The 22,099-nt window shown below is 42.4% G+C and overlaps 1 long non-coding RNA gene across 1 annotated transcript in view; it reads left to right on the top strand.

Moving 5' to 3' along the window:
- Nucleotides 1-14,092: 14,092 nt before the first annotated feature.
- The window catches only part of LOC117526847, a 9,858-nt gene continuing 1,851 nt past the window's right edge, over nt 14,093-22,099 (top strand). The window contains exons 1-2 of the long non-coding RNA XR_004565367.1: nt 14,093-14,102; nt 15,557-15,563. This is a non-coding gene — a long non-coding RNA (uncharacterized LOC117526847). The remainder of the gene's footprint in view (nt 14,103-15,556; nt 15,564-22,099) is intronic.

The following is a 22,099-nucleotide window of genomic DNA, read 5'->3' as shown; positions in this document are numbered from 1 at the left end:
ACCTTATTATTTTTTTCAAAAACCATATGGATTTGAATCACGTGTGATTGCGTCAGACAAGCTTGAACCCTCGTGCGCATGCGTGAGTTTTTCCATGCCTGTCGGTTGCGTCATTCACCTGTGAGCAGGCTTTGAGTGAGGAGTGGTCCATCCCTCTCGTCCTTGTTTCATTGCCAGGAAATGGCGGAATGATTTGGGCATTTTTTCCATCAGAATTTTTTTCAGAAACTGTTAGAGACTGGCAGCTGGAAACCATTAGAAAAATTTATCTGGCTTTCGGTGAAAATGTTACGGGCTTGGTAGAGAATAAGGAGTGTTACTGTCACTTTAAGGACGGCCCCCAGCAGCTGTGGGGCGCTCCGAAGCTGCCATCGACAGGCTGAACGACCATTTCATTTCTAAACGGATGGCTGTCTGGATCCGTGACCATCGTGTGACATTTCTCTGGTTATCACAAGAGCTGGACATCAACCATTTTCCGGCAGATTTCACTTTTAACAAGAGATTTTGTCATGGAAAGCTGAGCGGAGGCTTCGCGCGTCACGATGGATTCACTACTGGAGCGAGACAAAACCATCTCCGTTTTGGTCTCACAGGACAGCTTTGAGATGGTGTTCAGACAGCTGTCGGTGGTTTTTCCATCAAGTGATTATCCGAGAAATTGTGGATGTGCCTGGACATGCCAGAACATGTCCCATGAGGCTTCATCACGGCGTTGCTTTGCGCCATGCGGCACCGCCGCGACGCGCGAAGCCTCCGCTCCTCTTTCCATGACAAAAACTCCTGTAACAGTGGAATGTGCCGTTCATTTCCAAACTGGACGCTGTGTTTTATCCGGGACATCGTCTGACTAGCACAGGAATTGTGAAAAGACGTGGACATCAGCACTTTTTCAGCACATTGAGACAGACGTGCGGAGGAATTCCGCGCGTTGCAGTGGTGTCGCATGCCGCAAAGCAATGCCGTGATGAAGCCTCACAGGACATGTTCTGGCATGTCCAGGCACATCCACAATTTCTCAGATAATCACTCGATGGAAAAACCACCGACAGCTGTCTGAACACCATCTCAAAGCCGTCCTGTGAGACCAAAACAGACGTGGTTTTGTCTCGCTCCAGTAGCGAATCCATCGTGACGCGCGAAGCCTCCACTCGGCTTTCCATGACAAAATCTCTTGTTAAACGTGAAATCTGCTGGAAAATGATTGATGTCCAGCTCTTGTGATAACCAGAGAAATGGCACACGATGGTCACAGATCCAGACAGCCATCCATTTAGAAATGAAATGGTCGTTCAGCCTGTCGATGGCGGCTTCGGAGCGCGGCGCGCCCCACAGCCGCTGGGGGCTGTCCTTAAAGCGACAGTAACACTCCTTATTTTCTACCAAGCCTGTAACATTTTCACCAAAAGCCAGATAAATTTTTCTAATGATTTCCAGCTGCCTGTCTCTAACAGTTTCTGAAAAACTTCTGATGGGAAAAAAAAGCCCAAATCATTCTGCCATTTCCTGGCAATGAAACAACGACGAGAAGGGTGGACCACTCCTCACTCAAAGCCTGCTCACAGGCGAATGACGCAACCGACAGGCGTGGAAAAACTCACGCATGTGCACAAGGGTTCAAGCTTGTCTGACGCAATCACACGTGATTCAAATCCATATGGTTTTTGAAAAAAAATAATAAGGTTGGATACTTTTCCAATAGACCTCGTATGTCATGGTCACAAGTATAAGCAGTCTATGAGAGCATTCAGCTGTAATTAAATCACTTGATACAGAGGATTACATGAAAGAATTGTTCAGAGGGTGCCAGTGTTATCTTCTACATGTAAAAATAGAAAAGTAGAAATGTTGTCAATATTTTGTCACTCTAAATTGTGCTGAGTGAAATTGAATCAAAACATTTCTCAGTATACTGGAAAATTAAATTGGCTATAAGTGTGAGTGAGCATGTGAATGAGTTAGTCTGTCTATATATATATGGCCCTGCAATGGACTGGTTTCCTATCCAGGGTGTACCCCACCACTGACCCAGTGGCTACTGGGATCTTCAGCATCTCACCATGTCATTTAGGTCCTTCGGACTTTTTTTTTGAGTAAATGCATCAGGGGAGCATTGGCATGGCTAAAACCTTTCAGCTTGCTGGGATAGGCTTCTTGACTTGTTTGAGTTTAGGATTAGGAAATAATTTCCCTATTGGCTTGGAAATCTTCCAAGTACACCACATGACTTACAAAAATCATGGAAAGTGAGTTGTGATGTCTAAAGTTGAACAGTATGTCTTGGCACCAGAATTCCAGTTGTACTCATGTCTTTTAACACAAATCTGAACACGGAAGAATTTTCAGTAGCATTAACACGGAGAACTGTGAAAAATGTACAAGAAGGGCAAATACTTTGTTTTTATTCTGTAATCAATGTCAGTACATAAGAATAAGGAAATAAAATGGAATAAATGATAGCCAAAGCATCTTCAGAGGTCCAACAGTCTTTATTCTTTCTTAACTAAGTTAAAGTGGGGTATGGTTTTGCCAAATAACAAATAAGTCAAAGGCATTATAAAATGAAAAGGGCACTCTAAGAAAGAAAAGGCAACACTGTCTGAATTTACATTTTTGTCTACTGTTGTTATCTGGAACTGGACCATAGTACACCTATGTACAGATGATCTTGGGATAGGGAAGCATATTTTTCAGTCGTTAATTGATCTAACTGCAGAAGTTTGAACCTGACTTTGGACCTTTGATCTTTATCCTGACCTTTAAATATGAGCAATGTCTTATGTCCGTGATTACTGAACTTGAATTCCAATTACTGAACATGGATCTTTATTGATTGATGAGCTTTTATCCTGATCCTTGACTGTCCTTAAGGAACCTTAATCCTTATTACTGATCTGTGATCCTGATTAAAGATCTCTCAGCTTCTTGCATGATCGTATTCACAATAAATGAGTTAATAAACAGGCCGTTGTTGGAGAAGACATAACCTCCTTGGCACAGGCTACATTGTATACGATTCTGGATTTGCATGAACCTCAAAATCCCATTAAAGTTTCCTCAACATGCTTACAGTGCATCCAGAAAGTCTTCAAAGTGCTTCCCTTTTCTCACATTTTATGTTACAGCTTCATTCTGAAATGGACTAAATTATTTTTTTTTTCTCTCAAAATTCTACTGACACCACCACATAATAACAACATGAAAAGTTGTTTTTAATTTTTGCAAATGTATTAAAAATAAAAAAACAAACAAAAAACAAACTAAGAAATCACAGGTACATATGTATTCACAGCCTTTGCTCAGTATTTTGTTCATGCACCTTTGGCAGCAATTACAGCTGCATGTCTTCTTGAATATGATTCCACAAGCTTGGTGCACCTTCAGTGAGGCAAGTATTTGATACACTGTCAACTTTGTAAGTTTTCCCTCCTACAAAGAATGGAGAGGTCTGTAATTGTAGGTACACTTCAAATGAATCTAACAGAATCTATTTTTTTCCTCGTAAAATCACATTGTATGATTTTTAAGAGCTTCTGACAGAGTAAATCAATCATTTCTAAAAATATGTGGAAAGTGGTAATCAATGTATCTTGCCTGTTCTTTGGGGGTTGGGCACCCATGACCTAACAACAACGTCCATGTATTGCATTGGCTGATGTGCTCCCTGGTTACCATGGAAATGGAGATATGTTTTAGGCCCACTCCCGGGTCATAAATCCATGAGTGTGGGACCCAGAAACTCGAGAAAATGACCCAGGAATAATGTCTTGTTTTTGACATTATTAGTGAGCCAATTAAAAAATCCTGGTAATATTTGTTAGCCATTGGATAGTCCTTTATAACTGTGTGTTCAAGTTCAGCTGGCATCCACTCATTCCTTGGATTCACAGACATCGAAATAGCACCAAAATGCCCACATTTCAGGTTTGGCCAAAACCATGAAAACAGTAAATTTTCTACTCGTTTTATTGAAATGGAGATCATTCTGTACTATCAAGAAGAATTGGATATGTTAAAACAATGTTTTGGCAAGAGGTGTGTGAAAAAAAATTGGTTGCACTCTATATCCTGCTGAGCTATCAGTGTGTTTATCTATGGGGGGTACAGCACAAGCTGAAAATCACGCTTTTTCATCTGTGCAAAACACAGGAAAAACAAAATAATAAACAGATTCCCTGGCCATAGAAACAATAAATAACTTTTGGCCAACACGCTCTATGAACCTGTTCACCCTGACAGCACCAAATAGCATCTCTCAGGCCAAACAATGCATGCAGGTAATGGTTGTATTTCAGAGTTATGAGCGTTGCAACGGGTGTGAACCAGACACAACCAGCTATGTCCTGGTCTCAAAATGAGTGCATACAATATACATACCACTTGAGCTACATCTTTTCAGGTCCATTTGGAGCTCCAGTCAGAAGTAGCAGACCACTGCCGGACCCATGCTTTGAGCTGTCCCCGGGAATCAGCCTACCAAGCTTCCTGTGATCACCAGCATCTCCTTGGATGCAAAGCTTGTCAGGCACTGGAGGCTTGCCTACAGGACATATGCAGTGCATTTGATGTGGTCTCTTTTCCAAGCGAGGTCATCAGAGCTGACATGCAGTACCGGTTCTCAGAATCCCAGAAAGCTGTGCAGGCATGGAAGGAGCACCAGATGCGAAGCATCCATCAGGTGTGTTGGGGTGGTTAGAATTGGGGTACTGGACCTCAACATTATGATTATTTCCACTGCGTACTGTTGACCACTGCAAGCTGAGAGTTGGTGCTTGGGTATTCTGGATATTCTTTTTGTAACTGTCGCATCTCCCAGCATGGCACCCTCAGCAGTGGCATCTTCCAGCATGGCACCATCAGAGGTAGTCCCTTCACCATCAGCAGAAGTCCCTTCAGCCAGCCTATTCTTTTGCCCAGAGGAAGCTTGTGAGAGTTCTTTCAGCACATACAATGAACTGCAGGCTCATCTGGACTTCGCTAACCATCAGAATCCTGTCTTGACATCTATGGATCGTGCAAAGCTTGCATTTGCTGTAAAGGTTGAGGAACGCCTGCAGAGTGTACCATTCTTAGCTGCTGATACCTGTGAGTTGGCTGGGGTACCAGCAAAGATGGGCTGGGCTCTGAAATCAACCACTGTACCTACCCGCTTCTCTGACAAACAGAGGGCTTACCTCCAAGAAAAGGTCATGGAGGGGGAGAGGACTGGCACCAAACTCGATGGGGTCACAGTTTCCAAAAACATGAGAGTTGCACAAGATGCTTCAGGCACCCGCTTGTTTCAGTTCTGTGACTTTTTTGTCACCCCAACAAGTAACAAGCTACTTCTCAAGGTTAGCAAGTAAGCGGCGACACGGAACTCTTCTGGACCTGGATGCAGCTGAAGACCTCAGCGCTGTGGTTGCTGAGAGTGGTGTCACAGAAGTGGTAGAGGCTGTGACCTCCAGTCTGAAGGTCACCCATCCCATAGTTTTCCAAGTTGGTGACAGTGAGGTTAACCTTTGTGACCAGTACACCAGAGGCAGTCTGTCAAAGTTCTGCATTGCTGATCTGAGGTCTGTTTGTGAGAACTTTGATATCGAGGTGACTGGGTCAGGGAAACGTAAACAGCCTTATATTGCAGCTTTGCAGGACTTTATAGCAGTGTGTGAATGCCATGCACTTTCTTGAAATATTTAGTCTTGGCAACAGAGAAGGACTTCTGTGTAAGTCTGTACTGTAGTGATCTATCTGCATATATATGTATTGTATATGTACAAGAGTTGTCACTTTGACTCAAGGGCTGTTCTGAAATTATCATCAGGAAAATACAAGGTTTTGCCTATCTGGAGAATAGCAAACCACTGTTAAAGAACTTACTCTTGCAAAATTATTCACTTTCTCCAGTCCCCAGTTCTCACTTGACCCAATGGACAAAACACAATGCCACCTCCATCGCCTCAGAATAATTTCTGGAACAGCCCTCATAATCTTGAGTTCTGTGCAATATTGATGTACTCACTAGAGAAAATTGTGGATTTCTGTTAGTAATGATATAAACTAATTGTTTTGGTGTAGAGATTCACTATAATTAGCTGATCACATGATGGGAGATAAATTATTCCTTACTGTCAGATCAGCTCAAGATTGATGTCATTAAATTTAGATTTTCTTCACATCAAAAATCAGTCAACTTCAGTATTTTGAATACTGTTTTTAATAATAACATGTGAAATATATATTTTTAGTGTCAGTCCATGACCATGATGGCATTATGGTAAGTTTAAGGCTCTGAAAATGACAGCAGTGTTGGCAGGGATTGCCAAATATACTTATTTAGATATTGTCTAGACCCAAATTATGGTAAAAATAAATTTGCGTGTACCAACTCTTAATGTCGAGTGCAACCAAATTTTTTTTGCTATATATACTGTATAGGTATCCTCCTTCATACACAGCCTGATACCACCCTCTGAGAATGATCTCCATTTTTGTGGTCTTGTCAATATGATCATTTTTTCCTGAAATCTCGCCAAATTGAAAATAGTGTAGAGGTGCCTGATAGAAGTGTCCAAAATGTATAATATGCCCATAAATACTCATAAAATGTTATGTAATAAAAATATATACTTTGCTCTACACCATGATATGTGTATATTTTCTCTTGTTTCAGTATTTACAGAGAACTTGAATGCTAAAAAGTCACTAAAACCTAGTCAAATCTTGGTCTGTAATTGGCCATTGTGGGGGGTTTGGGGATACTTACATGTAATGGCTTGTTACTATGGGAACCAAGATGAATTCAGAAGAAATGTTTTGTGGTTTGTCACTATATACCATGGCCTTTATGGCCTTGTAAAGTTTTATCCAAATACGCCAACCCCAGCTTTCCACCCCATGACTGATTTACTCTGTCAGAAGCTCTTAAATAATTAAGTTGCTTTTTATTACATGAAATAAGTATTTGATCACCTACCAACCTGCAATAATTCTGACCTGTTAGTTTTTCTTTAAGAAGCCCTCCTATTCTGTACTCATTATCTGTATCAAATGCACCTGTTTGAACTTATCTGTATAAAAGACACCTGTCCACGCACTCAATCAATCACACTCCAACCTATCCACCATGGCCAAGCCCAAAGAGCTGTCGAAGGACACCAGGGACAAAACTGTAGACCTGCACAAGGCTGGGATGGACTACAGGACAACAGGCAAGCAGCTTGGTGAGAAGGAAACAACTGTTGTCGTAATTATTAGAAAATGGAAGAAACACAAGATGACTGTCAATCTTCCTCGGTCGGGTTCCATTGAAGATCTCACCTCGTGGGGTAAGGATGATTCTGAGAGCCCAGAACTACATGGGAGGACCTAGTCATTGACCTGAAGAGTGCTGGGACCACAGTCACAAAGATTACATTTGTTGCACACTACACCATTTTAAAATCTGCAGGGCAGCAAGGTCCCCCTGCTCAAGCCAGCACATGTGCAGGACCGTTTATTGTTTGCCAGTGGCCATCTGGATGATCTAGAGGAGGCATGGGAGAAGGTCATGTGGTCAGATGAGACCAAAATAGAGCTTTTTGGAATCAACTCCACCCGATGTGTTTGAAGGATGAGAACAACCCCATGAACACTGCCCAACCATGAAGCATAGGGGTGGAAACATCATTTTTGGGGGTGCTTTTCTGCAAAGGGAGCAGGATGACTGTACCGTATTGAAGGGAGGATGGATGGGGTCATGTATCACAAGATTTTGGCAAACAACATCCTTCCCTCAGTAAGAGCATTGAAGATGGGTCATGGCTGGGTCTTCCAGCATGACAATGACCCGAAACACAGCCAGGGCAACTAATGAGTGGCTCCGTAAGAAGCATTTCAAGGTCCTGGAGTGGCCGATCCAGTCTCCAGACCCGAACTCAATGTCAAATCTTTGGAGGGAGTTGAAACTCAAAACCTGAAAGATCTGGTGAAGATCTGTATGGAGGAGTGGTCCAAAATCCATGCTGCAGTGTGCAAACTTGGTCAAGAACTACAGGAAACTTCTGACCTCTGAAATTGCAAACAAAGGTTTCTGTACCAAATATTAAGGTCTGCTTTTCTGTTGTATCAAATACTTATTTCATGCAATAAAATGCAAATTAATTATTTAAAAATCATACAAGGTGATTTTCTTGATTTCTTGATGTGTACGTACGATAAAAATTACAGACACCTCTCCATTCTTTGTAGGTGGAGAAACTTGCAAAATTGACAGTGGATCAAATACTTATTTGCCTCCCTGTTGGTCTCAGTCTGGTGTAAATGGGGCATAAGAAATTACATGTACGTAAGTATTCACAGCCTTTGCCATGAACTTGCAAAATTGATAGTGTATCAAATATTATTTGCCTCACTGTATATAAGACCTACAAGATCATGACATTTTGTCAACTGTCACAAGATGTGGCTGTCCATTTGATCTGTTTTTTGCGTTTACATCAAGCTTGCATTGTGAATGACTTGTGCGAGTGAAAAATATGCTAATATCGCTGCAGACTCCATGCAGAGTCAGTTGAGAGTCTATTTCAACCTATAGGATCACACTGAGAGTGAGTTGACACGTGAGAGTTGAAGACTGATTATGAGACCCATGTATCTGATAACTGGTCACACAACTTGTGAGAGCATTTTAAACAGGTGAATACACTCACACACCTGTGGGAAACCGATGGAGAGTGATGGCGACCAAGATGGATCTTTTTTCCGACCATGGAGACCCCATTGTGACCAGCCTGCAACCCCAGTGGGAGTCAGTCAGAGTAACAGTGAGCATAAGCCATTTTTCTATCGCAACTTGGTTGGGGACTTTGTGTAAATGGGGTGTTATGCTGCGTTCACACCGGGCACAACGTGATTGACAGCAGCGACAGGTTGCCATGTAATCCCTATGGAACGATGCGTTTTGGCGCCAAGTCACGCAGCATGACGCGATGGACGCGAGTGAAGCGACGCGAGTGAAGCGATTTTGAGCGATTGGCGCATTTGTGGCGCGATATTGCATCGCATCATGTCGCATTGCCCTCCTCCCCAAGTTGAAAAATCTGAACTTTTTCATCTCGTTGCGCCGCGATGACCAATCAGGGACTGAATATGTAGTGACGTGGAGATGTCTGAAGTTTGACTGAAGATGTGAACATGTCCTGTATCTGGTAGCAGCCTGTGAGCAGGGGGAGCGGAGGTTTTTTTCTTTTTATTTTACGTGTGCGCGCAAGCAAATCGTCCATGGAGATTATTTTACTTATTAATTACACAGATGTATAATAAAGCAAATGGTGACTGGTTTCTAAACACAATTATGACAGAGTTTTTGGAGCGAGCAGCAGCCCCACAGCAGCGGGGAGCGGAGTTTCTTTTTCTTTTTATTTTACGTGTGCGCGCAAGTGAACCGTCCATGGAGATTATTTTACTTATTAACTACACAGATGTACAATAAAGCAAATGGTGACTGGTTTCTAAACACAATTATGACAGAGTTTTTTGGGAAAGAGCGAGCAGCAGCCCCACAGCAAGCAGTGGAGTTTCTTTTTTTTTATTTTACGTGCGAGCGAGCGAATTGTCTGTGGAGAATATTTTATTAATTAACTACACAGATGTATAATAAAACAAATGGTGACTGGTTTCTAAACACAATTATGACAGAGTTTTTTGGGGGAAGAGCGAGGAGCAGCCCCGTAGCAGGCAGCAGAGTTTCTTTAAAAAAAAAAACTGTTTATATGTGCGCGCGTGAACGGGACAGGAGGTCCTCAAACTGGGTCCCGCAGAGGCAGAAGGACCGCTGAAAGTGCCCATCATCCAGACGCAGCTTGTGCAGCAAATAATGATACTCCCTGAATTGGGAACGTCTCATGACGTTTGTCAGCTTTCCACAACAACTTGCTCCGTGTGATCAAGGTCTGTCATGTTAACTTGACGGACAACCGGAGCCGGCGAGCGGAATGGAAGCTCCTCCTATTTGATTATGCACTGGGGCGAATTTTCACAGCAAAAGCGGAACGACACACCGGGCGAAGGAGGCGCATCCGTCCCACGCGACCCCTGTGAATTTGTAGCGTCTGATCGCACCCAGTGTGAATGTGGCATTAGTGTTCTTATTTTTAATTAATTAGCAAAAATCTAAAAAAAAAAATTCACATTGTCATTATGGGGTATTGTGTGTAGAATTTTGATGGAAAAAAAAAATCAGTTTCATCCATTTTGGAATAAGGCTTTAATACCACATTACACCCATTTTGACATCTCTTCACTGGCTTCCTGTCCTAGTGAGATCAGATTTTAAGGTTCTGGTACTACCCTATAAAATTGTTCACAGACTGGCACCTCCCTACCTAGCTGGCCTAATTAAACCCTACGTACCGGCCCGGGCTTTGCGTTTTCAAGGTGCAGGACTACTTAGTGTCCCTAGGGTGAATTAAAAAGTCTAAAGGTCACAGCGCTTTCTATTATCGTGCCTCTGTTCTGTGGAATGACCCTGCATCAATAAAACAGTCAGATTCTGTAGAGACTTTCAAGTCCAGACTTAAGATGCACTTATTTTCCCTTTCGTATGGCTAGCATACTGGCATAGTATGTTTCTATGTTTTTTACTCTTTTAATTCATTTTATTAGGAAACGGAGCAGGCTGTGGCCTCAATTTTATTTAAATTCTGGGTCTTTTAGTGAAGCTTAGGGCTAGTGGCTGGCGACCACATTAGTATTTCTTCTGTTTTTCTTGTTGCTTAATGCTGACAAATTACACTGTATTTGTTGTCTTTCTGATGCTTGATTCTGCTTTTTTTCTTTTCTCTCTGTTTGAGGTGTGGCTCCATCCAGAGATGGGTGTGGTGTCTGTTCCAGAAACCGTCCTGTGCACCGGCAACATTTCCTGTATGTTTGTTTTGTGAATTGTTTTGTAATTTGTGTCAGTAGCATGGCCCAAGCAGAGGGTCACCCCTTTGAGTCTGGTCTGCTTGAGGTTTCTTCCTCAGAGGGAGTTTTTCCTTACTACTGTTGCTCTGGTTGTTGGTAAGGTTAGACCTTACTTGTGTGAAGCGCCTTCAGGCAACCTTGTTGTGATTTGGCGCTATATAAATGAAAATAAGATAAATAAATAGTGAAGTGCTGTGAATACTTTCTGGATGTTCTGTATTGCTCCACTGTATGTCAATGAAAACCAATGATGTGTTTTTCACATATTTTTCTGAAAATCAAGCAAACACTGATGAAAATGTATAAACAATAAAATAACTTCTCATTTTTTTATATAGAAATTTTGAAGTTTGCAAATGATACAACAACAGTTTGGGTTCTTTGCTGTGTCATTATTTTATGTATACAATTGATCTCACTTTTTTCATGCAGTAGTTACAAGATGCTGTACATTCCAATTTAAACCTCCCCATCCCCTTAGGAGATGTTTTGGGTTTGCAAACATCCGGATAAATTGAAATGAAATTTGTTAAGACATTCTTGAGAAAGGTGTTGGCCTGAGTAGTGGATGATAAAGCTGCTACCCCCCCACCATCTCACACCCACCCACCAACAGATAGAGACATTCAGCTATGCATTATATCCCCATTAGACATGGCTACTGGACTGAATAGTTTCCCTACCATTGATGAGCGCTATCAATTCTCCACATTAGAGCTCATTATATGACGCCTGAAAAAACAAACACCTAGAGCTACTGTTGCAAGGTACATCTATTTTTAAGGGCAGTATTTTAGCTAAGCTGGTCATTAAAGGTTAGTGGTTTGGATTTACCCTCCTCGCACAATGGACACAAGCACTTGAGTATCGTGAAGTTCCAGAGTATAATTCACCTGCTTCAGCATTTTAGTGCAGAGATGTGGAGGAGTAAGAGCGGCAATGATAACAATGCTGATTAAACAATACACGTGTGGGTCCAAAATGACCAAACCTCTGAGGCTGCAGCTCTGTGGTATATATATATATATATATATATATATATATATATATATATATATATATATATATATATATATATATATATATATATATATATATATATATATATATATATATATATATAATGCATCATAATGAGACAATTTTCTCTGTTTCAAAATATCCCATTGTGCTACTTTGTCGCATTTCCCCATGTTCTCTTTGCAAAGCACTGCAGTGGTATTGGTAAAGAAGAGCGGCAATTTTCTGTTAAGGATGACTATTCATTTACTTGAACATATCATGCATAATTACCTAGGTTTCAAGCCAAATTTGGAATGGAGAGAGGAAAAGCTATACAGTACCTTTACTCCTGTGACTAATGCCAGTGTAACACAGACAGATTGTGCCCTGGAGAGGGTAAATCTGCTGAAAATAATCTGTCTCCCTGTTTGAGTGGGCGTGTTTGGAAAACTGACCACAGGGGAGCAGCTTCTGTCAAGCACAGCAGCAGCAGGAATCACTCTTTAAGCTCTGACAAGGTTTTGCTGTAGCTCTTAGCTCCTCACATGATGAATGGATCATAGATAGTATTCCCTCACTATTGTAAGTGAACATTGGGGAACAGGGAGCCACTGATAGTTACATTTAATAAATGCCAAAACGATTCAACATTGTAGTTATGCTTGTTAATGGTTTATTTGAACTTGAGTTGAGCCTACATAAGTCCTGAGGCCCATTGGTGCTGGTGCTTATCACTGGATTCCTTTGCATATGTAATGATGTGTTCTTGGGTATGCCCCCGATGTAGAGAGATGAACCAGATGTATTAGTCTACAGTTCTTTATTTCAATTAAAAACAGGGGACCAGGAAAAAAAAGACAATGTCCACAATGTGAAATGATAAAAATACAGGAAATGGGCCAATGGTCACCCAGGATATCTGCAGGGTCAAAAAAACCAAAAAAACAAAACAAAACAAAAAACAAAACAGATCAGTGCTACACCATGACAGTCTTACATAGGGCAGTGAGCTTTTCAAAAACAGAGGATTCCCATGCCACATAAACAGTCCAGGGCACTGGATCAGGAGGTCAAAACTCAGTTACACAAGACGCCAGTACAGTCATGAGTGATACAGGAACCATAGGATGTATATAACAGGAGATCAGTAAGAGGAAACACTGGGAACCATGTATGTCTAATCAGAAAAGCCTGTGACAAAGGAAGCTACGTAAATACAAAAGTCAAAAGATTGCCAAAGAAGGATAGTGCCAAAAGAAGATGCAACAGGGAGCCAAAGACCAGAGAGAGAGAGAGAGAGAGAGAGAGGGGGGGGGGGGATGCAGAGTGTAGACAAATGTAGAAATTATGATATGCCAGAGACACAGAAATGAGAAAGGGACAAATAACTATGAAACAAAATCAACCAGAAAACAAGGACAACACACAGGGAATGACACCAGAAACAGAATAACTTGAAGATTTCACCAAAACATGACCCATGACAATAATGACAAGTAAAATTAACCAAATAACCTAAACATGGAATAAGATGGGATGAAACTAAAACATGACCCATGGCAGCAGATGAGAGTCTAAGACTCCCCTGGCAGCAGATGAGAGTCTAAGACTCCCCTGGACTAGATGCCAGGCCAATGCAGGTAACATCCCCAACCAAGTTTAAGAAAACAAGCCATAGTGGCTGTGAATACATTAGTAACTACACTATGTAATTTTAAGGTTCAGAAACACTTAGCTTGAAATAATTTAGAACTGGAGTATAGATAACCTACAGTATCAATAGTGAATAGAGCACTCAGAGCTTTGTTTTGATATGAGTATGCATCTAAAAAAGTGAACTTGTCCTTTAATAATAGAAAGGCTCTCATGCCTATTCAGCATGCTGTATTTTGGCCACAAAACACAGCATGCTGTTTTTTGTGGCGAAATGCTCCCTGTTCCTTCAGCTACATCTGGTTCCTTCGGCTGCATCTGATCTTCAGGCTAGTTTTTGATGAACCCGGCTTTAAAGCTTAAAGCTTTTTCAATCCAAAGTGCAAAGTGAAATGGCAACTCTCAAGCGTCACCCGACTGTAATTAATTTGTCCTCTCAGCCAGCTGGAAGAGTAATTTTTGGCTTCTTTTAGCCTTATCGTTTTTGGTGATTCATGCTTCTGATTTACTTTGTGTGTGCTGTTGTGAATGAGAGGTTGAATTGAGAGGAGAGAGGCTGAAGTGTGACAAGTTCAGTGGCTGCTACACTGATAAACAGCCTTGGTATTATTTAGCTTCATCTGTTTAAGAGCAGCTTTTAGCTTAAGAGTCCCAGGGAGATTCTTATCCCTGGGCAGGTGGGCTTGGTACACAGATCTCCTCTTTGGGTAAGCAACTCTCCTTTAACCGCCCGCCTAATGATCTTAGCCAGCATCTGGTGCCGACAGCCTCAGCGATCCTTTATACCAGGAGGAGATTTGACAGTCAAACAGCTCATTCTCTCTCCTTTATTCCTTTCATTTTTTTGTCACTAAAGTCCACCTAAATTTTCCGCTCTCTCTCATTGTTTTCCTTTACTCACATTGTCGTGTGTTGACATTGTACTCCGTATGTTTTCATCCCACTGTCTGTTGCTCAGTGTGAATGCTGGTTTTCAAATGTGGAGGAGATTTTCCAGCCTCATTAAGGGATTTTAGAGTTAAGATATGACAGATTATTACATTACGTGGGCCTTTTTTATCTCCGCATGAGAGCTGCTCCCCTTCTTTGGATTTGGTTGTAGGTGCAGCTCCGTCGCTCTGTGCTGGGACCTCCGTAAACTTTGGTGTAGCATTAAAGCAGCAGATGTGCTCCTGAAGGAGTGCAAACATTAGCAAAGCAGTCTGAAGCCATGCCAGGGAACAATTTGGGGGCGACACACAACCAGAGAGCGAAAAAGAGAGAGAGAGAGAGAGAGAGAGAGAGAGATAAATGGGCTTTGATCTCAGTAGCATACCGACAGTATGTAGCCAGATATTACTCTTTCCTATCCACTGGGAAATGTGTGTGTGTGTGTGGGGGGGGGAATTTCACCATTCGAGAAATTCAGATGGTTTTTGGTGAAAAATTTATGGGCTTCAAAGAGATTACGGAGTGTTACTGTCGCTTTAAGGACGGCCCAGAGCGACTGGTGGTGCGCCACGCTCCGAAGCCACCATCGACAGGCTGAGCGACCATTTCATTTCTAAACGGATGGCTGTATGGATCCGTGACCATGACCGTGATGTGCCTGGACATGCCAGAACATGTCCTGTGAGGCTTCATCACGGCGTTGCTTTGCGCCATGCGGCACCGCCGTGACGCACGAAGCCTCCGCCCCTCTTTCCATGACAAAAACTCCTGTAACAGTGGAATGTGCCGTTCATTTCCAAACTGGACATTGTATTTTATCCGGGATGTCATCTGGCTAGCACAGGAATTGTGAAAAGACGTGGACATCAGCACTTTTTCGGCACATTGAGACAGACGTGCGGAGGAATTCCGCGTGCAGCATGGCGCAAAGCAACGCCGTGATGAAGCCTCACAGGACACGTTCTGGCATGTCCAGGCACATCCACAATTTCTCGGATAATCACTCGATGGAAAAACCACCGACAGCTGTCTGAACACCATCTCAAAGCCGTTCTGTGAGACCAAAATGGAGGTGGTTTTGTCTCGCTCCAGTAGCAAATCCATCGTGACACGCGGAGCCTCCACTCGGCTTTCCATGACAAAATCTCTTGTTAAAAGTGAAATCTGCCAGAAAATGGTTGATGTCCAGCTCTTGTGATAACCAGAGAAATTGCACACGATGGTCACGGATCCATACAGCCATCCGTTTAGAAATGAAATGGTCGCTCAGCCTGTCGATGGTGGCTTCAAGCTTGGATGATGCAATCACACGTGATTCAAATCCATATGGTTTTTGAAAAAAATAATAAGGTCGGATACTTTTCTAATAGACCTCGTACATGTATGGAGGCTCAAACCTACCATGAATGGCCATGTTGTGTGTTTCTCTGTGCATGATCCAGCACACAGGTGCGTAAGTGTTGAGAACCTCAGTAGCTGGAGAAGACGAAGGAGATGCTTCATACTCACAGTGAGCCCCAGCCAGAATATCAGCATTGAGTTTTGGATAAAAACTGGCTGATATTTTGTCTGAGTAAGTGAGTATTGTTTCTGTTGAAGATTCTTAAAACAGAGTGTCTCTTTTCACTGTCTACAAGGTCTGTCAATAAAGTATAGGTCCTTTTTATTTTTTTCAAAAACTATATGGATTTCATTCATATGTTTTTACGTCAGACATGCTTGAACCCTCATGCGCATGCATGAGTTTTTCCACGCCTGTCGGTGACGTCATTCGCCTGTGAGCACTCCTTGTGGGAGGAGTCGTCCAGCCCCTCGTCAGAATTCCTTTGTCTGAGAAGTTGCTGAGAGACTGGCGCTTTGTTTGATCAAAATTTTTTCTAAACCTGTGAGGCACATCGAAGTGGACACGGTTCGAAAAATTAAGCTGGTTTTCGGTGAAAATTTTAACGGCTGATGAGAGATTTTGAGGTGATACTGTCGCTTTAAGGACTTCCCACGGTGCGGGACGTCGCGCAGCGCTTCCAGGCGCCGTTGTCAGCCTGTTTCAAGCTGAAAACCTCCATATTTCAGGCTCTATTGATCTAGGACGTCGTGAGAGAACAGAGAAGTTTCAGAAGAAGTCAGTTTCAGCATTTTATCCGGATATTCCACTGTTAAAGGAGATTTTTTTAATGAAAGACATGCGGGCGGATTGCAGTGTTGGCTCACAGCCGCCGTGACACTCCGCCACAGGAAAAACACCTCTGTTGGAAGCCTTAAGGACAAGTTGGAACATGTCCAGCTGTTAAACAATTTCTCATATACTCACTCCACTGAAAGCCATCCAATGCCGCCTGGATTTTACAAATGGTTATCAACACGGAGGTGTTTTTCCTGTGCCGCTGCACCGCACCGGCTGCGTCCCGACGCGCGGACCCGTCCGCACGTCTTTCATTAAAAAAAATCTCCTTTAACAGTGGAATATCCGGATAAAATGCTGAAACCGACTTCTTCTGAAACTTCTCTGTTCTCTCACGACGTCCTGGATCAATAGAGCCTGAAATGTGGAGGTTTTCAGCTTGAAACAGGCTGACGACGGCGCCTGGGAGCGCTGCGTGACGTCCCGCACCGTGGGAAGTCCTTAAAGCGACAGTATCACCTCAAAATCTCTCATCAGCTGTTAAAATTTTCACCGAAAACCAGCTTAATTTTTCGAACCGTGTCCACTTCGATGTGCCTCACAGGTTTAGAAAAAATTTTGATCAAACAAAGCGCCAGTCTCTCAGCAACTTCTCAGACAAAGGAATTCCGACGAGTGGCTGGACGACTCCTCCCACAAGGAGTGCTCACAGGCGAATGATGTCACCGACAGGCGTGGAAAAACTCACGCATGCGCACGAGGGTTCAAGCATGTCTGACGTAAAAACATATGAATGAAATCCATATAGTTTTTGAAAAAATAAAAAGGACCTATACTTTATTGACAGACCTCGTATTTGTACGAAGGTAGGCTGAAAAGTTCTAAGGCTGACTATGATGCAGTTGTCGAATTGAACAAATTCAGGGTTATTTTTCGACATAGTCTACCTGTAACTCTACACACTTCTTCCAGCGGTGCTTGAGTGCTTTGATTCCCTTGGCATAGAAGCTTTCATCTTGAGAGTCAAAATAGTCCTCAACGGCAGCCGTCACCTCATCATTGCTCCGATAGTGCTTCCCACCCAAGTATTTTTTTTAGGTTTGGGAACAGATGAAAGTCTGAGGGTGCCAAGTCAGGGGAGTATGGGTGATCTACCAGTTCGAATCCACACTCGTGGATAGTGGCCATGGCCACTGTTGACTTGTGCGCTGGGGCATTGTCTTGATGGAACAGCACCCCTTTTGTCAGCTTTCCTGGTTGCTTCTTTTTGATAGCCTCGCGTAACTGTCTCAGGAGGTTAGAATAGTACTTATGGAATAGTATTTATGGTTTGTCCCTTTTCAAGATAGTCCAAGAACACAATGCCCTTGGCATCCCAGAAAACTGAAACATAACCTTCCCCGCAGATGAAACAACACTGGTCTTCTTTGGAGGTGGTGACCTTGGGTGTTTCCACTGCATTGATTGTTTTTTGTTTCTGGTTCAAAGTGGTGAACCCAACACTCACCCTGTGTAAGAAAACATTCCATGTAATTGGCTGGATCCTCTTCAAATTGCGCCAAGTTTGCCTTCGACATGACTAGCCTGGTGCGTTTCTGATCAGGCGTCAGAAGACGTGGCACCCACTGAGTTGACACCTTTGACGTTCCAAGTTCATGATGCAGAATGTGTTAAATTCTCTCACGGGATATTCCCACAGCATCTGCTAGCTGATTAATCGTCGATCGTCTGTCGTCCATCACCATTTCATGAACAAGGTCAATGTTTTTCTGGGTTGTGGCTGTTGCAGGCCGCCCAGACCTTGGGTCGTCTTCAAGGCTCTCTCTGCCCCTCTTAAATTCAGCTGCCCACTTCTGCACTGTAGATATGGAGGGAGCTTCATCCCCAAATGTAGCAACCATATCCGCATGAATGTCCTTGGGCTTTAACCCCTTCTTATGCAGGTAATTAATCACACCGCGATGCCAGATTTTGTCCATTTTTGCTGTTTCCCTCTACCATGAACTTTCAAACTTGGCTATGAACCACAAACTACCTCACAACCTGGAATAAAATAATACAGTTAGTCATCAGAAGAGTTGAACTTAATGCATGCCAAGTTTTATTGAAATGACATTTCTCCTTCTTGGTGAGCCTTAGAACTTTTCAGCCTACCCTTGTATATGTATAAATGTACTGACAGTGCATCTAGAAAGTATTCACTGCGCTGATTTTTTCCCCACATTTTTTTTTATGTTAAAGCCTTGTTCCAAAATGGATGAAATTCATTTATTTCCTCAAAATTGCATATAATACTCCATAATGACAATATGAAAAATCTTTTTTTGAGATTTTTGGAAATTTATTTAAAAACAAAACAAAACAAACAAACAAACAACAACAACAAAAAAACAACCTAATTAATCACATATACATAAGTATTCACAGCCTTTGCCATGAAGCCCTAGGTGCATCCTGTTTTCACTGATCATCCTTGAGATGTTTCTACAGCTTAATTGGAGTCCACCTGGGGTAAATTCAGTTGATTGGACATGATTTGGAAAACACACACCTGTCTACATATAAGGTCTCACAGTTGACCGTGCATGTCAGAGCACAAACCAAGCATGAAGTCAAATGAATTGTCTGTAGACCTCAGAGACAGGATTGTCTCGAAGCACAAATCTGGGGCAGGGTACAGAAATGTTTCTGCTGCTTTGAAGGTCCCACTGTTTAAATCCACAAGTTCAGATCCGCAGGACTCTTCCTAGAGCTGGCCGCCCGTATAAACTGTTCGATCAGCAGAGAGCAGCCTTTTTCAGGGACTTGAAAAAGGCTGCTCTCTGCTCTCCAGTGGTGACTCTGTGAGAGCTGCAGCATTCCTCTATGAAGAGAGGAGAAGCTTCCAGAAGGACACCCATCTCTGCAGCAATCCACCAATCAGGCCTGTATGGTAGAGTGGCAAGATGGAAGCCACTCCTTAGTAAAAGGCACATGGCAGCCCACCTGGAGTTTGCCAAAAGGCGCTTGAAGGATTCTCAGACCATGAGAAACAAAATTCTCTGGTCTGATGAGACAAAGATGGAACTCTTTGGCTGAAAGCCAGGCATATGTTTGGAGGAAACCAGGCACCATCCCCACAGTGAAGCATGATGGTGGCAGCATCAGGCTGTGGGGATGTTTTTCAGCAGCAGGAACTCAGAGACTAGTCAGGATTGAGGGAAAGATGAATGCTGGAATGTACAAAGACATCCTGGATGAAAACCTGCTCCAGAGAACTCTTGACCTCAGATTGAGGCAACGGTTCATCTTTCAGCAGGTCAATGACCCTAAGCACTCAGGCAAGATATCAAAGGAGTGGCTTCAGAACAACTCTGTGAATGTCCCTGAGTGGCCCAGCCAGGGCCCAGACCTGAATCCAATTGAACACCCCTGGGAGATCTGAAAATGACTGTGCACGATGCACAATCTGGGGGAACTTGAGGGGTACTAGATGCCAAAGGTGTATCAAATGTTGAACACTTCCTGGAGCTACAGCAGAGGAAATTAACTTGTTTTTCATTAAGTTGTTTTTGTGCTGGTATGTTTATCCTTTGTAAGGTTTTTGAGTAGCTTTTTGTCTCAATTTAAAAAAGAGAAGAAGATAAAAAAAAAAGATCTCGCACAATCTCACACAAATAAAGGAGACCTTGTGGGAATTCAGTGGAAAGTCGACACTGAAACCGGAAATGCCAAATTTTCAGTTGACACTGAAACTGGAAATGTAAACTTTTGAACACTTCCTGCAGTCCAGGAGATTAACTTGTTTTTCAGTTTTTGCTGTGGTATGTTTAATCTCTGTAAGGTTGTTGTATAACTTTTTGTTTGTTTCAATAAAAAAAAAAAAATGTAATTAAAAAAGACAAAGGGGAGATCTCGCACGACTAGAAAACATCTCACCGGAAGTAGTCCATGGGCGGAGTAGGCTCACCTTGCACCCCCCCCCCCCCCCCCTAAAATTGATGAAAGTGCATGTAAATTGTAGCATTTGATCTATATTTTCATATTTTTCATGTTGCCACTGAAAAAAATAGGGACTCAATACCACTGCTGGGGTGCTATTTTTGGGCGTGGCTCAAAATTTTCCTTTGGCCGGTTTTAGGGTAGGGGAAATCTAAATTGACATAACTTTTGACTCGAATGTCATACAAAGGTGTATGACCCATCAAAATGTTTGTCTTGATGTACTCTAAGGTTAGAAATCATCATTATGCAAATTACATTAAAAAAACGTCAACAGAGGTCAAAAGGTCACGAAATTTAAGGAATGCCTAAAATCCGGAAGCTGAGCCTTTAAAATGTTCCCTGAAGTTCTGAATCAGGAGAGAATTCAGTTAGACGCCAGTAATATCTTTCACTGACATCACTTCACATATTTAACCCACCAATGTTCAATTATTTTCTAAACTGATGACACTGTGCTTAACACAAATTGTGCGAACTTCGAAAATGCAAAAAAATCAGTGATTTCAATATGTAGTAAAGGAATAGATTATTATAAGTATGATATGGCAAAACAAAAGCAACACTTATCTACCATACAATAAATGCTTTATTTGACATCTTTAACAATCACCAATTAAAATGGTTCACTTCAATAATCTATTGCATTATGCAAAATTAGACAAAGTCCAAATGTCCAATGGCAAATGGTCAAGTCATGAAACACAAGTAGCATGTCATTGGAATTATCTATGTAGCTTGTATCTTCAAACATCATCAGCATGGAGTCAGTTGAAAATTCCACATTCAAACTGAGATAAATGCAAGACTCCAGAAAAAAAAAAGATGCATTCTAATGCTGTGTGATATGCCAATGGCCAGTTCAAATGATGCTTGTTTTTCACTCGCTCATGAGTATCAAGTTCTTAGTCGGAGTCGCTGTCGTCACTGTCATTGTCGTCACTTTCACTGTCATAGTTGTCATCACTGCTGTCACTCTTCTCTGCTGTCTCATCCTCTTTGTCCTTCTCAAGTATGTCTGCCAAACTTGCAGGTAGTGCTGTTCCTTTGAACCAACATGGTTCCAGTCTTCCATCGCTGATCATCCAACCATGGTCTTCCGCTGGATGTGGGATTTCCGGCTTTGGGATATGACCTCTTTCCAGATTGCTACTTGATAGTTCACCCTCTTGATATGCTCTTGATGACACACTCTTGGGGGTGGAAGGGATGAGAGGTCAATGTTCTTCTTTGAATCCAATGACTGGCCTGATCCACCACATTTTGACTGGAGCATTTCGTACCTAAGACAGTTGACCTCCTTTGTCTTTGTGCTCGTACTGTACATTGTGCAGGTGAATTCTTCAAGGGCAAGGAAGAGGTCATTGGTGACCTCCCACGACTCTCCAAGCCATTTGAAGACTTCCTGATGCTTTGTTTTTTTCTGTAGAGTCTTCAGAGGCTTAACCTTGCCGATTCCTTTGAAGGCGCTGGTGGTATTGCAACTGCTAA

This window comes from Thalassophryne amazonica, chromosome 2 (assembly GCF_902500255.1).
Source record: "Thalassophryne amazonica chromosome 2, fThaAma1.1, whole genome shotgun sequence".
Taxonomy (NCBI): Eukaryota; Metazoa; Chordata; class Actinopteri; order Batrachoidiformes; family Batrachoididae; genus Thalassophryne; species Thalassophryne amazonica.
This window is presented reverse-complemented; position numbering and strand designations above follow the sequence as displayed.